We start from the raw sequence: 12222 nt of genomic DNA on the forward strand, positions 1-12222 counted from the left end.
TAGGTGCTTCATAAAACTGCCTTGGAGATGCCACGGCTGACAAGATTGTCATGGGTGGGACAAGGGACTCAGCAATCAATCCCAATGAAGCTGTAGCTGTTTTCCTTTTTGAACGCACTTCTTTCATCAAAACAGAAACCACATGATTTTTGCTCCATCTGAAGGAAGAGGAAATCAACTTTGACTTGATTATTCACATAAAAGCCATGGGTATAATGATCACCTAAGTAGACCTTGGGTGAAGGAGTCAAGGGCAAGACTGAGAGGGGAGAAGAGGCAAACCCCTGAGATGGCTGCAAGAATCACACCACTCACAAAGCTAAGAGACCTTCTATCGAAGGTCTCAGCAGAGGGTTCTGTAAGTGTGATTTGTGCATTGCTAATAAAATAACCTAAAAAGAGGAGGGTAAACACCCATCGCAACCCCACATTCCCCACCTTTGGGGAGGGGGAAATTACATCGAATTACTAGGCAAAACAAGTGGCGTTGTAACTATCTGTCTCTAATACAAACTACTCAGTTGACATTTTACTCCTGCTTCTACTATGTAACAGGGCGATAGACCTTCTCTACTAGGAAACACACTGACTTGGAAACAGGATGGACCTGGGCCAGAAGCATGGTTATAACCCTTCTTCAGCTGAATGACCATGGGCAAGTTACTTCTCTCTTGACGACTCCGTATTCTTCATCTTTAAAATAGGGATAAGCCACCCATTAGGGTTTTTCGAGACAAAACACCAACATGAATGTAAGAGGCCCTAGCATCTTGTCCCAAAAGATTATTTAAAATAAATCACAATCTATCATATCACATGTTACAGAGGCACAGCCCAGAGAGCAAAATAGCTGTGCTATATTTAACACTGGCTGTAATAAATAAAAAGGGATTTTTTTTTTTAATATTTCAGTTGTAAAGTCTCACTTTAGCATGAAAGAATTTTGGAAGTATCATTTAAAAAGCTACAAGGAGTTCCCGTAGTGGCGCAGTGGTTAACGAATCCGACTAGGAACCATGAGGTTGCGGGTTCGGTCCCCGCTCTTGCTCAGAGGGTTGACAATCCGGCGTTGCCGTGAGCTGTGGTGTAGGTTGCAGATGCAGCTCAGATCACTCGTTGCTGTGGCTCTGGTGTAGGCTGGTGCCTACGGCTCCGATTAGACCCCTAGCCTGGGAATCTCCATATGCCGCCGGAGCGGCCCAAGAAATAGCAAAAAGACAAAAAAAAAAAAAAAGCTACAAGGAGTTCCCATCATGGCTCAGCAGAAACAAATCCAACCGGAACCATGAGGTTGTAGGTTCGATCCCTGACTTCGCTCAGTGGGTTAAGGATCCGGCGTTGCCCCGAGCTGTGGTGTAAGTCACAAATGTAGCTTGGATCCTGCGTTGCCATGGCTTTGGCATAGGCCAGCAGCTGTAGCTCCTATTGGATCCCTAGCCTGGGAATTTTCATATGCCGTGGGTGCAACCCTAACAAACACCAAAAATAAAAATAAAAAAAGTAAAAAGCTATAAGATGGCTAGGTAGCTTTATCATAATAACAGCTAATATCTCATTAATTACTTTATTAAATTCTGGGTACTATTCTAAGTACTCTACATGGATTATTTCATTTAATTCCCCAAACTATTCTCTGAGGTGGGAACCATTATTCTCCCATTGTACAGATTAGAAAACTGAGGCATTTCCACAACCTGGAAGTGACAAAGGCTGGACCCATTTAGGCAGTTTGATTTCCAACCCTGTGTTCCAGCAAGTACATGAAAAATGGGACTTCTGGAATGGCTGGAAAGTTCTATTTCTTGACCTGGCTGGTGTTTGCCATATATTTTATTCATTTGGTTTTCTGAAATCAGTTTTATTTTATTAAAAACATTGTAAAGTAATAATGTTAGTCGCTAAAATTTTGTCATCTGATGCTTTGGACAAAAATGGAGTATGTGTTTTACATATTGTGTTTTTTGTGACCATAGGCACAGAAAGAAGATTTTTGTAATACTGTAACAATATTTGTCTTGGTTGTTTAGGACAGTGGCTCAGAAGCAAATAGAAATTGTATTTTCAATTTGTGGTAAGAAGTGTTGTTGTTCACCTGAGCCCACTGGAAAAAGGGGGGAAATGGTGCAAGGAAAGTGTTCTTATTTTGGCATGCTGAATCACCCTTTGCCTTAACTTTGTGCTTTTCTCAGTATTTATTTATTTCTCTCTGCATGTGCCATGGCTGGGATCATGCATTGCTGTGGCTGTGGTGTAGGTAGGCAGCTGTAGCTCTGATTCAACCCCTAGCCTGGGAACTTCCATATGCCACAGGTGCAGCCCTAAGAAGAAGAAGAAAAAAAAAGAATATGAGCATAAATTACTCATATTTATGAGTAATTTGCTTTTTCCTCACATAACTCTTGCTCCTCACCCCCTGTTCGGCAGATGCCCAACAGTGAAATCACATGCTGGATGGTTTCTTGGCCTGCGGCCCAGGTGGGGCCTGGTCTTGTCCTTGTTACAGAATCTGTGGCAAGGACACGGACTCAGAGACTGTGTAAGGGAGGACCTCAGAGTCTGGGAATAGCCAGAAGGACTGACTCCTAAACCCAGGACCTCTGGGTCACAGCCCCAGAACTAATTTGTGCACTGGGGCATGACTCACAAATCTGATTACCAGGCAGAAAAGTATATTTTTTAAAATCCTCTTTCTTCTAAAGAGACATGTGTGATGTTTATTTGGCAGCTGTATGTGGAGTGTTCAGGGTGCAAATAGCAGTGTGTATATCATCCTCTTACCTGGATCAGTACTGGGTGCTCCAGCCCCACCCCATCAACACATCCAGACCAGATTCACAGATTTCCATGGGCCCTTGCCCGCCCCTGGGCCTTGGAAATCAAGACACATCACGTAGACCCTGTATAATAAGCCCTAGTTTCCCATCCCTTACTTGGGTTCTAAGACTCCCTTGACATGGGAAATCACAGACTGGTCAGCACCTGGGACAGCCCCACTGCTTCTGCTGAGAGCGGGCGTGTACCTGTTGGTTTGTCCTGTAAGCAGGCTGGGACCCCTCATCCTGCACCTCTTCCTCTCCCGCTGAGAACACCATATTTTCTTCCTCTTCCTCACTTTCTTCAGAACAGGAATCAAATGCATCAGTATAATACTCTTCAGCTACAAGTGGGTCTTCTGGGATTTCTGAAATAAAGAATAAACAAGAATCAGGTTCCACCAGTCATTAAAATTACAATGACTCTAGGACCTCTCCATGCTTTCACAGAGATGTATATTTTGTTTGCACTGACAACACTTTCATGGAGAGTAGAGCTGAATCATAGCTTCCTGAACACATCTGGTGGAATGCAATAGATACTCAACGAAGGTAAGCCAGTGGAGGAAAGAGGGGTTGACTTTTGAAACCACATTTTGAAAGTAGAAGCATAAAACCATAAAACAAGAAAGGATCTCTTTTAAAGCCTTTACCTTCAGAAACATGAATCTTTATTAAAAGTGAGGAGATTTAGGAGCAAAAGCAGGGTAAGGTGCCTTGGCTTGTAGGACCCTATTACATACACACATAAAGTTTTGCAGAGATAGCTGGAGGGCATAAATGTAAGCGCTATTCCTAGGAATTTCTTTAAGAAAATATTAGTACGGAGACCAGGCAAGATGGATAGAACATATAGCAATGGCATTTTGGCAAGCTGAGGAAAATGTTGTAACTCTTTTCTAAAAGACTATGAAGGCTTTTGAGCTGGGGTTCACTCTGGATTCCTATGACTCACATCAATACGAAGAATTTATTTTTATTTTTTTCTTAAGGGAAAGGAAAGGCCACCCAGTTAAGCTGATGCCAAGGAATGGCTTCCTGTTACTTGATGCAATATTATAACTAAAAATATAGTTGGTGCTTATAATGGTCTTCAACGAAAAAAGGCTAAGAATGGATCACAAAACAGCATAGTGATATCACATCTGATGTGCTAATGGGGGCCTAGAAATGGGAAAATATTCTTTGGGGGGGGAATTACATATGATACTCTGCCTCGTCAAAACCATGGTATTTTAGGCTTTTTCTTAATCTATATCTTATAAACAAAATCATTCCTTTAAATTATAATACAGAGCACTGTTTTGCACCCCAGTGTTGCTACTTTATGTCTAGTGAGGAAAATATGGAATTTGGGGTCAGAAAATCAAGGTTTGAATCCAGCTCTTCCACCTTGTAGATGAGAAACTCGGATGAGGAATTTGAACTTACTGAGCTCCGATTTTTCCAGTAAAGCTAACATAAGGGTAATCTAACAGATTCAATGAAATGCTTTCTTATGAAAGCATTTATATGTACAGAAACTCCACACAAATGTTCTTTCAATTTCCACATCTGTAAAATGGACTTTTTATTAACTAAGACCAGAATCCCTTGAAAGTAAAATACTAAGTGGGTAGAGAAATTTCTGACAATGGAATACTTAAAAATATTTTCTATCTATGGTTTTTCGTAAAACACAACAGGCAGTACAATGGAATCAAAACTAGTCAGCTCAAAAGACAAAAATTATACATATTCAAAACTGCCTTTGCCAATTCCTTAGGAAGGAGCTTACTGGGAATCTCATACTTTCAGTAAATCCAGCACAGCCGGTTTTCCCCTCAGATCACCTATTGTCGTTGAGCACCAGATAAAACAGACTATTTGTATATAGGTGTTACATCTTATAAAAACCTTTATTTGACTTATAATCAGAGTGACAAGAGGATCACAGCAAGTATATAAAAACTAAAATCTACAGAAAGGACACTCCAGGTCTCCAGTTTTGCCAAGTAGGAACACATGCTCCCTGAGTAGACCGGTGGACAGAACCACATGGCTTCCTGCCTCTCCCTGGGTCTCTGTATCTCTTTCACAGAAATTTCTATTCTCTGTGTCTCCCTACATCCTCCCATTTCCTCTCCATCTCTTCTGTCTCTGTGTCTTTTTGACAGCTACTCATTTAGACTCACTCATACTTTGTCTCTCTTTCCGTCTATCTCCCCAACCTCACTTTCAGGCAAAAATATTTGCTTTCAAGTTTGACTATGACAGAGTAAGAAATGTCACTTATATTATTGCCCAATATACAGAAATGTGCAAAATGACTTCGTGTAAGATAAAAATATCTTTATAGTTGAAGTAAAAGCTTTATGCATCTAGATTTACCCATACTACAAATGACACACTCTGGTATTCTGCATTCTATTCAATTTTTTTTTTTTTTTTTGCTTTTTAGGGCCATATCCATGGCACAAGGAGGTTCCCAGGCTAGGGGTTCAATCGGAGCTGTAGCTGACGGCTTACACCACAGCCACAACAATGCGGGATTTGAGCAGCATCTTCAACCTACACCACAGCTCACGGCAACGCCGGATCTTTAACTCACTGAGAGAGGCCAGGGATTGAACCCTCAACCTCATGGTTCCTAGTCAGATTCATTTCTGCTGTGCCACAATGGGAACTCCTCATTTTTTTTTAAAATGCTAGTTGCAACTTGCTAAACTCATTTCTCAACCCACAGTTTGAAAAACACTGGTTTAGAATGCTGGCTTTGGGATCAAAAAGACCTGCATTTAAATCCAGGCTCTGACATCAGCTTCATAACATAAGGCATTATTTAAACTTTCTGCCTTTCAGTTTTCTCATTGGTAAAGTGGGAATGGTAGCACCCATCTCATAGACTTGTTGGGAACATCACACGGTACGATGGCTACAGCCTGCAGTGCACATGATATGTGCCCAAAAAATGTGAGTTACTGACATTTAACATAAAATTCTGTAGTTTTGCCTGTAATACTCAACACCAGGAGGAAAATAAATACCAGATAATCACAAATAGATGCCAAGTTAAAAATTTTAACAATGTTCTAAATAGAATTGCTTCTCAAAATACACAGTACCCAACTCAAATGGCAATAATGGACAACCCTTCCCTCTGCTCTCCCTGCTGCTGGGCTCCGGAGGGACCCTGGGCATGTCACACCCTTTTCTCCCATAATCCCTCCCATCCACTGGTTCCATCTGGCTCCCTCCAGGAAGCTCAGAGGGAGCCTCTACTATGGGGTATACACACTTGTTCTGTAAAGGGCTGGAGAGAAAAAGTGTTAGGTTTTGTAGGTTATAGAGTTCCTATTACAACCACTCAACTCTGTAGCCTTAAAGCAGACAAAGACAATACATAAATGAATGAGCATGGTTGTGTTCCAACAAAACTTTATTTATAAAAGCACGTGTTGGGCCGGATCAGACCACAGCTCTACTCCACAGACAAACCTTTCTCATGCTAAATATTGAGCCTCACCTCCCATAACATGGCTCCCTTTGAAAGTCAGTCCCTTCCCTTCTCTTCTCTTGCCAAGGATCCCCTCTGAGGAAGGAAAGGAGGGGAAGAAATGGCTAGGAAGAAAGTGCCTAGGTCATGAAACAGACTGGGATGAGCCCACCTCCGGTGTTTCATAAACAAGTAGCACTAAATTGGTGCAGCTCAGAAAAGGGTGTATTTTCAAAGGCAAAAGTTGAAAGAAATGTAAGTCAGCTCAAGCTGTGTTTGTTAAACCGTGTTTTTCAGACGCTGGCCCAATTTGAAGTCTTATTAGGCTAAGGCTCATTTCTCCTGTCATGGAGGGGGAAATGGTCTGTGATAAATAGCTTTAATTTCCTCGCACCCTGAAGTCAGCCTCGTGACAGAAGCTTTGGAGCAGCATCCAAATCTCCACCATGCTGAGCAGCAGTGACGGAGCGTGTTTATGAAGGAATCCAGCAATGGCTGCCTGAACTTGGACACAGTTGCTGCAAATCCATACTCGAGAAAAAGTAATTACCCTTATTCCAGGAAAAGGATGCTCTTTGTCAGACCCTTTAATTGAGACCCTAATAAAGTCCTTCTGCTGAGATCTGAGTGACTGGCAGGATCACCTGCAGGGCTTGTTAAAACACGAATTGCTGGGCCCCCATACAAGATCAGTAGGCCTCGGGGAGGCCTGAAAATGTGCATTTCTAACAAGTTTCCAGGGGCTGCTGGTGCTGCTGGTCTGGGGTCCACAATTTGAAAACCCCTGCTCTAGGATATAACTAGTTCAAATAAAACTACTATTATATACTATACAGAAGCTCTGTGATAGAATATATAAAACTATATATGTCTACATCTTCCAACATTTATATGTTACAGACAAAAAAAATGAATAAACTTTAGTAGAAGAGCTCCATTGTTGTGCCATTGGTTGTCTCAGCTACTTACAATCTCTATGGAGTTATAGAGGACTCTTGCCATTTTATTGATGGGGAAGAGCAAAACGGAGTCAGCAGTCCCAAGTCACAGAATTTTACAGTTTGTAAAAGCACATTCATGGGAGTTCTTATCGTGATGCAGCAGAAATGAATCCAAATGGTATCCGTAAGAATTCGAGTTCTATCCCCGGCCTCGAGCAGTGGGTTGGGGATCTGGCATTGCCGTGAGCTGTGGTGTAGGTCATAGACACAGCTTGGATCCCAAGTTGCTGTGGCTGTGGTGTAGGTCAGCATCTGCAGCTCCAATTCAACCGCTAGCCTGGGAACTTCCATATGCCACAGGTGCAGCCCTAAAAAAGCAAAAAGAAAAAAAAAGCACATTCTTATCCATTACTCCACTTGATCATTACAACAATGATTCAGGTTAGGCCAGGACAACATTTTATCTCAATTTTTAGATAATGAAAGTGACACTTGGGCTAATACCCAATTAGAGGTCACATAACTGCATGCGTGGCAGACACTAGACTGGAATATACATTACCTGAATCCTATCCTTTCCCCACCGCATTAGTGCTATTTTAGCTAGGAATTTTCATCTTTACTGGTAAAATTATGCCATGGATAAAAACCATGATTATCTTTCCCATAACTCTGAAAAATGTTAGACAACCAGGGATAGATTTTTGGCTTAATGGGATAGAAAAAATGAAGCTTAGGCATCCTGGTAAATTATCTGAAGGGAGCTGGGTATATATATATATATATATATATATATATATATATATATATATAGTCTTTTGTCTTTTTAGGGCTGCACCCACGGCACATGGAGATTCCCAGGCTAGGGGTCTTATTGGAGCTACAGCTGCTGGCCTACACCACAGCCACAGCAATGCCAGATCCGAGCAGTGTCTGTGACCTACACCACAGCTCATGGCAACGCCGGATCCTTAACCCACTGAATGAGGCCAGGGATCAAACCTGCAACCTCATGGTTCCTAGTTGGATTCGTTTCCACTGAGCCAAGACGGGAACTCCAGGAGCTGGGACTATTGAATGCCAGGGTGCTCACACAACTCAGCCCAACAGGCACACCTCCATCTCAGATATCATCAAACTGGAATGAGCATCAGGATCATCTGGAGGCTTTGCTAAAAGAGATTCCTGGCCCCCAAGCCCACTGTTTCAGATTCAGCTGGTCTGAGGTTGGGGCCTGGAATTCCACACAACGATGCTGCCAGTCTGGCAACACAGGTTGAGAACTCTCTCTCTCTCTTGTAGGACCTTCAAGGAGAAAATGACATAAAGTGCAATTGTTTAATGAGAAATTCCCCCAATACTTTGTCCATTATTGCACTACCTCTTTAAACTTTTAAAATGATCAGGAAATGCATTAAAGAATTTTTTAGGAGCCAAATACAATAAGAATTTTGCCTAAAGGAAAAATCAAATTTCCCTTAAAGGAACCTCGTTATGTGGGAGGAATTTTTCCCACATAAGATGGCCCACAGGTGGCCTGTGAGCTCACCATTATCCTAAATGATTCTAACCATCCATATGCCCTGAACAAATGTGTATAACAAAATTAGCAGAATGGGTCTCAAAGGGTGGTCCCCAGAAGAGAAGTAACAGCATTCGCTGGGATCTTAAAAATGTAAATTCTTGGGCCTCCCAGACCTACTGAATCAAAAATTGGGGTGAGGGGCCAGCAAATCCACAAGTTAACAAGCTCTCCGGGGGTTCCTAATGCACATTTAGTTTGAGAATCACTAATTTAGCACAGTGTAGATCTTATAGATCATAAGCTCCTTGGGGAAAGGAGCAGAGCTCGTCCTGTTCACTGTGATATCTCCAACCCATGGCTCAAAGCAAACACTCAAACTTCTTGTTGAATAAATGAATGCCTATATCTCTGAGAAGGACTTTCAAACTACCACATAGTATGTGTTTATTTTGGGGAGGGGAAGAGGAAGAGCTGGAGGAGATACAGATTTTTTTTTCCCTGAGAGCCCTATTTTCTCCCCTTCCTTTCTCACATATTTTGAACTTCTACCTCAGATGGAATCATAACTTCAAACAGTAAAATATACCTTCCTCACACTACCATCTCCAGCGGTGTCTCAGGCCTCCTGAGTTCAAGGACTCAGTTACGACTGCTCAGAGTGTGGTGGCACTCACGGTTCCACTGTGCCTTTCCAAGGTGGTCCAGACTCTGCTCCAGCTGCCTCTTTCCACATATTTAATAATACTGTCAGAACTGATGAATGTTTGGTGATACACGACTTGTGATTTGGGAAATTCAACAGACTCACTTGCACTTTTCTGCCTCTTCTCCAAAGAAGTCAACAATCTCCATGAGATGCTTTTTTAAATGATTCTTGCTCTATCTACTACATGAGGGAAAGAACCTCTGCACAAAGAGAGGAGGCTCTGTATTGCAGCTATGGTGGGGTGGGCTGCAGATGAGAAAGTGACCTTAGTGGCAGGCATCTGCCCAGAAATACTATTCTTTATTTTTCCTTTCTTTCATAGTTTTCTGAAGAGGGCAATGGCTTTATTACACTGAGACAGAAAATATTGAGCAGTTATAATACAAACAAACTAATTTATTGTCACATCTTCATATGGCCTCTCCAAAGACCATGTTCAGTGACAGTGCTCAGAACAACATCATTCTTACACTGACAAGGCAGATCCAGAATTTCTCATTTTCCCAAACATGGATGTGAAAAAGACTGCCCTAATTCATTTTTTAATAAAAAAAGCATTTTTAAAAAGACATCATCTCATATATAGGGAAAACCCATGATTAACATGCTACAATATCCTCAAAATGACAGGGTATAAGACAACACCTTGAAAAGGCAATTTTAGATGCAGACACTGTCTATGCTGAGCTGGCTTGGTTTCCTCAAGGAGCTCTGTCTTAAATAAGGTGAGAACAAATTAGGGTAAAAAAGATAGAAATGCAGCTCCAGTTAACTGGTGATGTCTGTTGCTTCTGAGAAAGACTGATTCCCTCCAGCAGAGGTGATTAAGAGCAGTGACTAGGAGGGTCAGCTAGAGTCATTCCTAGGTTCAGATCTATTGCTTATTGGCTGTGTGATCTTGGGCAGGCCACTTCACCTCTCTGGTCACAGTTTTCTGATTTGTTAAGCAAGTGCAGTGAATGCTCCTTTACCAAATGCACTCTACCCATAAGTGCTGGCCCACTTGTCTGCTAGGTTTGACAAGACAGAATGCCACAGACTGGGTGGCTTAAATGAGAGAAATTTATTTTCTCATAGTTCTGGAGGATTGAGGTCTGAGACCAAGGTGCTGGCAGGTTTGGTTTCTCCTTGGCTTGCAAGTGACTGACCCTCTGTGCACTGGTGTCTCTCTCTGTGCTAATCTCCTCTTACGACAACAGTCAGACTGGGTCAGGGCCCCATCCCAACAGTCTCATTTAAATTTAATCACTTCTTTAAAGGCCCTATCTCCAAATACATTCACATTGTGAGATAATAGGGATTAGGGGTTCAACATAGGAATTTTAGGGGACCACAATTCAGTCCACACAACTGTTAAGAAGACACAGATGCCCCCTTCTCTATATAATTGCTCTCATATCAAAGAATTTCCATATCAAAGAGGTTATGTCTCACCTTCAGACCAAGTGCATCTGACCAAGGACTAACTGAGTCAAGGTGGAACAAACTCTGTGGTTTCACTTGTGCCCCAAGATGCTGTGGGGTCCAGCGGGACTCATCTGAAGCTGGCCCACATCCTTCATCAGCAACTTCTGCTGTCCTGTCCAGACAGACCACCCACCACACCCCATCCAATAAAATACATGCACCAGAATAACCACCATCTCAGGCTCTGCTTCTAAGCAACCCAACCAAAGACTCAGGAGTATTATAATAATTTTATGTCCTAGCTATAACATAAAAATTTTATAAAAGATAAGCAGGACTAAAGAATAATGTAAATACTCCTTAAAGGAAAATCTCCAGATACCAGCAAACTACATTATTTTACATTAACATTTAGCCCTCAGACTTCCTAGAAAACAAGAGATCCCATACTTATGGATACTGCTGCATGGAGTTATTTGTTGGATATCAATTATATCTCAGCTAAAATTTTATTTTTGTCTCTTGAGATATAGTTCTCAAAGTCTTCTTAAAATGCTCTACATAGCATAGTGTCCAGTGCCTAGTAGGTGCTTAATAAATGACCATTAATATTATCATAGCAGGTAAAAAATGTGAGTTTTCTTAATAGGTCTCACACCAACTGTAAGTATTTAGAAAAACATCTGACAAGAGTGGAGGGGGAGAAAAAAGGGCCCCTTCTGCCAGAGAGCTTTGGCCTCACTCCAGAAAAAGGATGTGAAAGAAGGGCAGGAGGTTCAGAGCCACCAAGACAGTGGATGGTCACATGCTCTGTGAGATGCTGAGCTCCTCAAACATCTGGTACAGGTGAGAAAGCTGGGTTTTCTAACTGAACCCATGTCATGTGAAGGCCACCAGCCTCTGACATGAGCTTGAGAGAGAGAGGAGCCTGCACAGTGACAATGAAGAGAGCTCTAGACAAGCTATGGTTTGGGCCAAGCTTCCCAAACTTCCCAGGGACAGGGATGCTAAGCTGACATCTAGGTTAGTTCCATCATTACTGGTATAAAAGCAGCATTTACACATAAAGGGCCAACTGCAGAGCTGTAGAAAACATAGCTTGGGCAGAGGCAGTTGGACTCCATCAAGTAAATAAGGATCACTCTTAAACCCCAGCCTTCCATTCCTCCAGGAGCTAATAATGGTACCAGTCCCACCTCTGGACAAATGTTCCCTTATACTATTAGAAGGAAAGAACTGACTCTGAAATGTTGCTCTTTTGTCAATTTCTAAACTTCGACTTACATTGGATTTTATTTTTCCTTTTCAGTTCTGAAAAGCCATCTCTCCCCCCACAGTGAACCATGAAAGGCTTT

General features: G+C 42.0%; 1 protein-coding gene across 2 annotated transcripts in view; it reads right to left on the reverse strand.

Annotated features, from left to right (window-relative positions):
- Positions 1 to 3124: 3124 nt before the first annotated feature.
- Positions 3125 to 12222, reverse strand: part of NEK11 (NIMA related kinase 11) — a 172576-nt gene continuing 163478 nt past the window's right edge. For both annotated transcript variants that reach the window (XM_047768280.1, XM_047768271.1), the window contains one exon: positions 3125 to 3181. The gene's annotated coding sequence lies outside the window, so the exon portion shown is untranslated. The remainder of the gene's footprint in view (positions 3182 to 12222) is intronic.

Source organism: Phacochoerus africanus, chromosome 1, assembly GCF_016906955.1.
Source record: "Phacochoerus africanus isolate WHEZ1 chromosome 1, ROS_Pafr_v1, whole genome shotgun sequence".
NCBI lineage: Eukaryota > Metazoa > Chordata > Mammalia > Artiodactyla > Suidae > Phacochoerus > Phacochoerus africanus.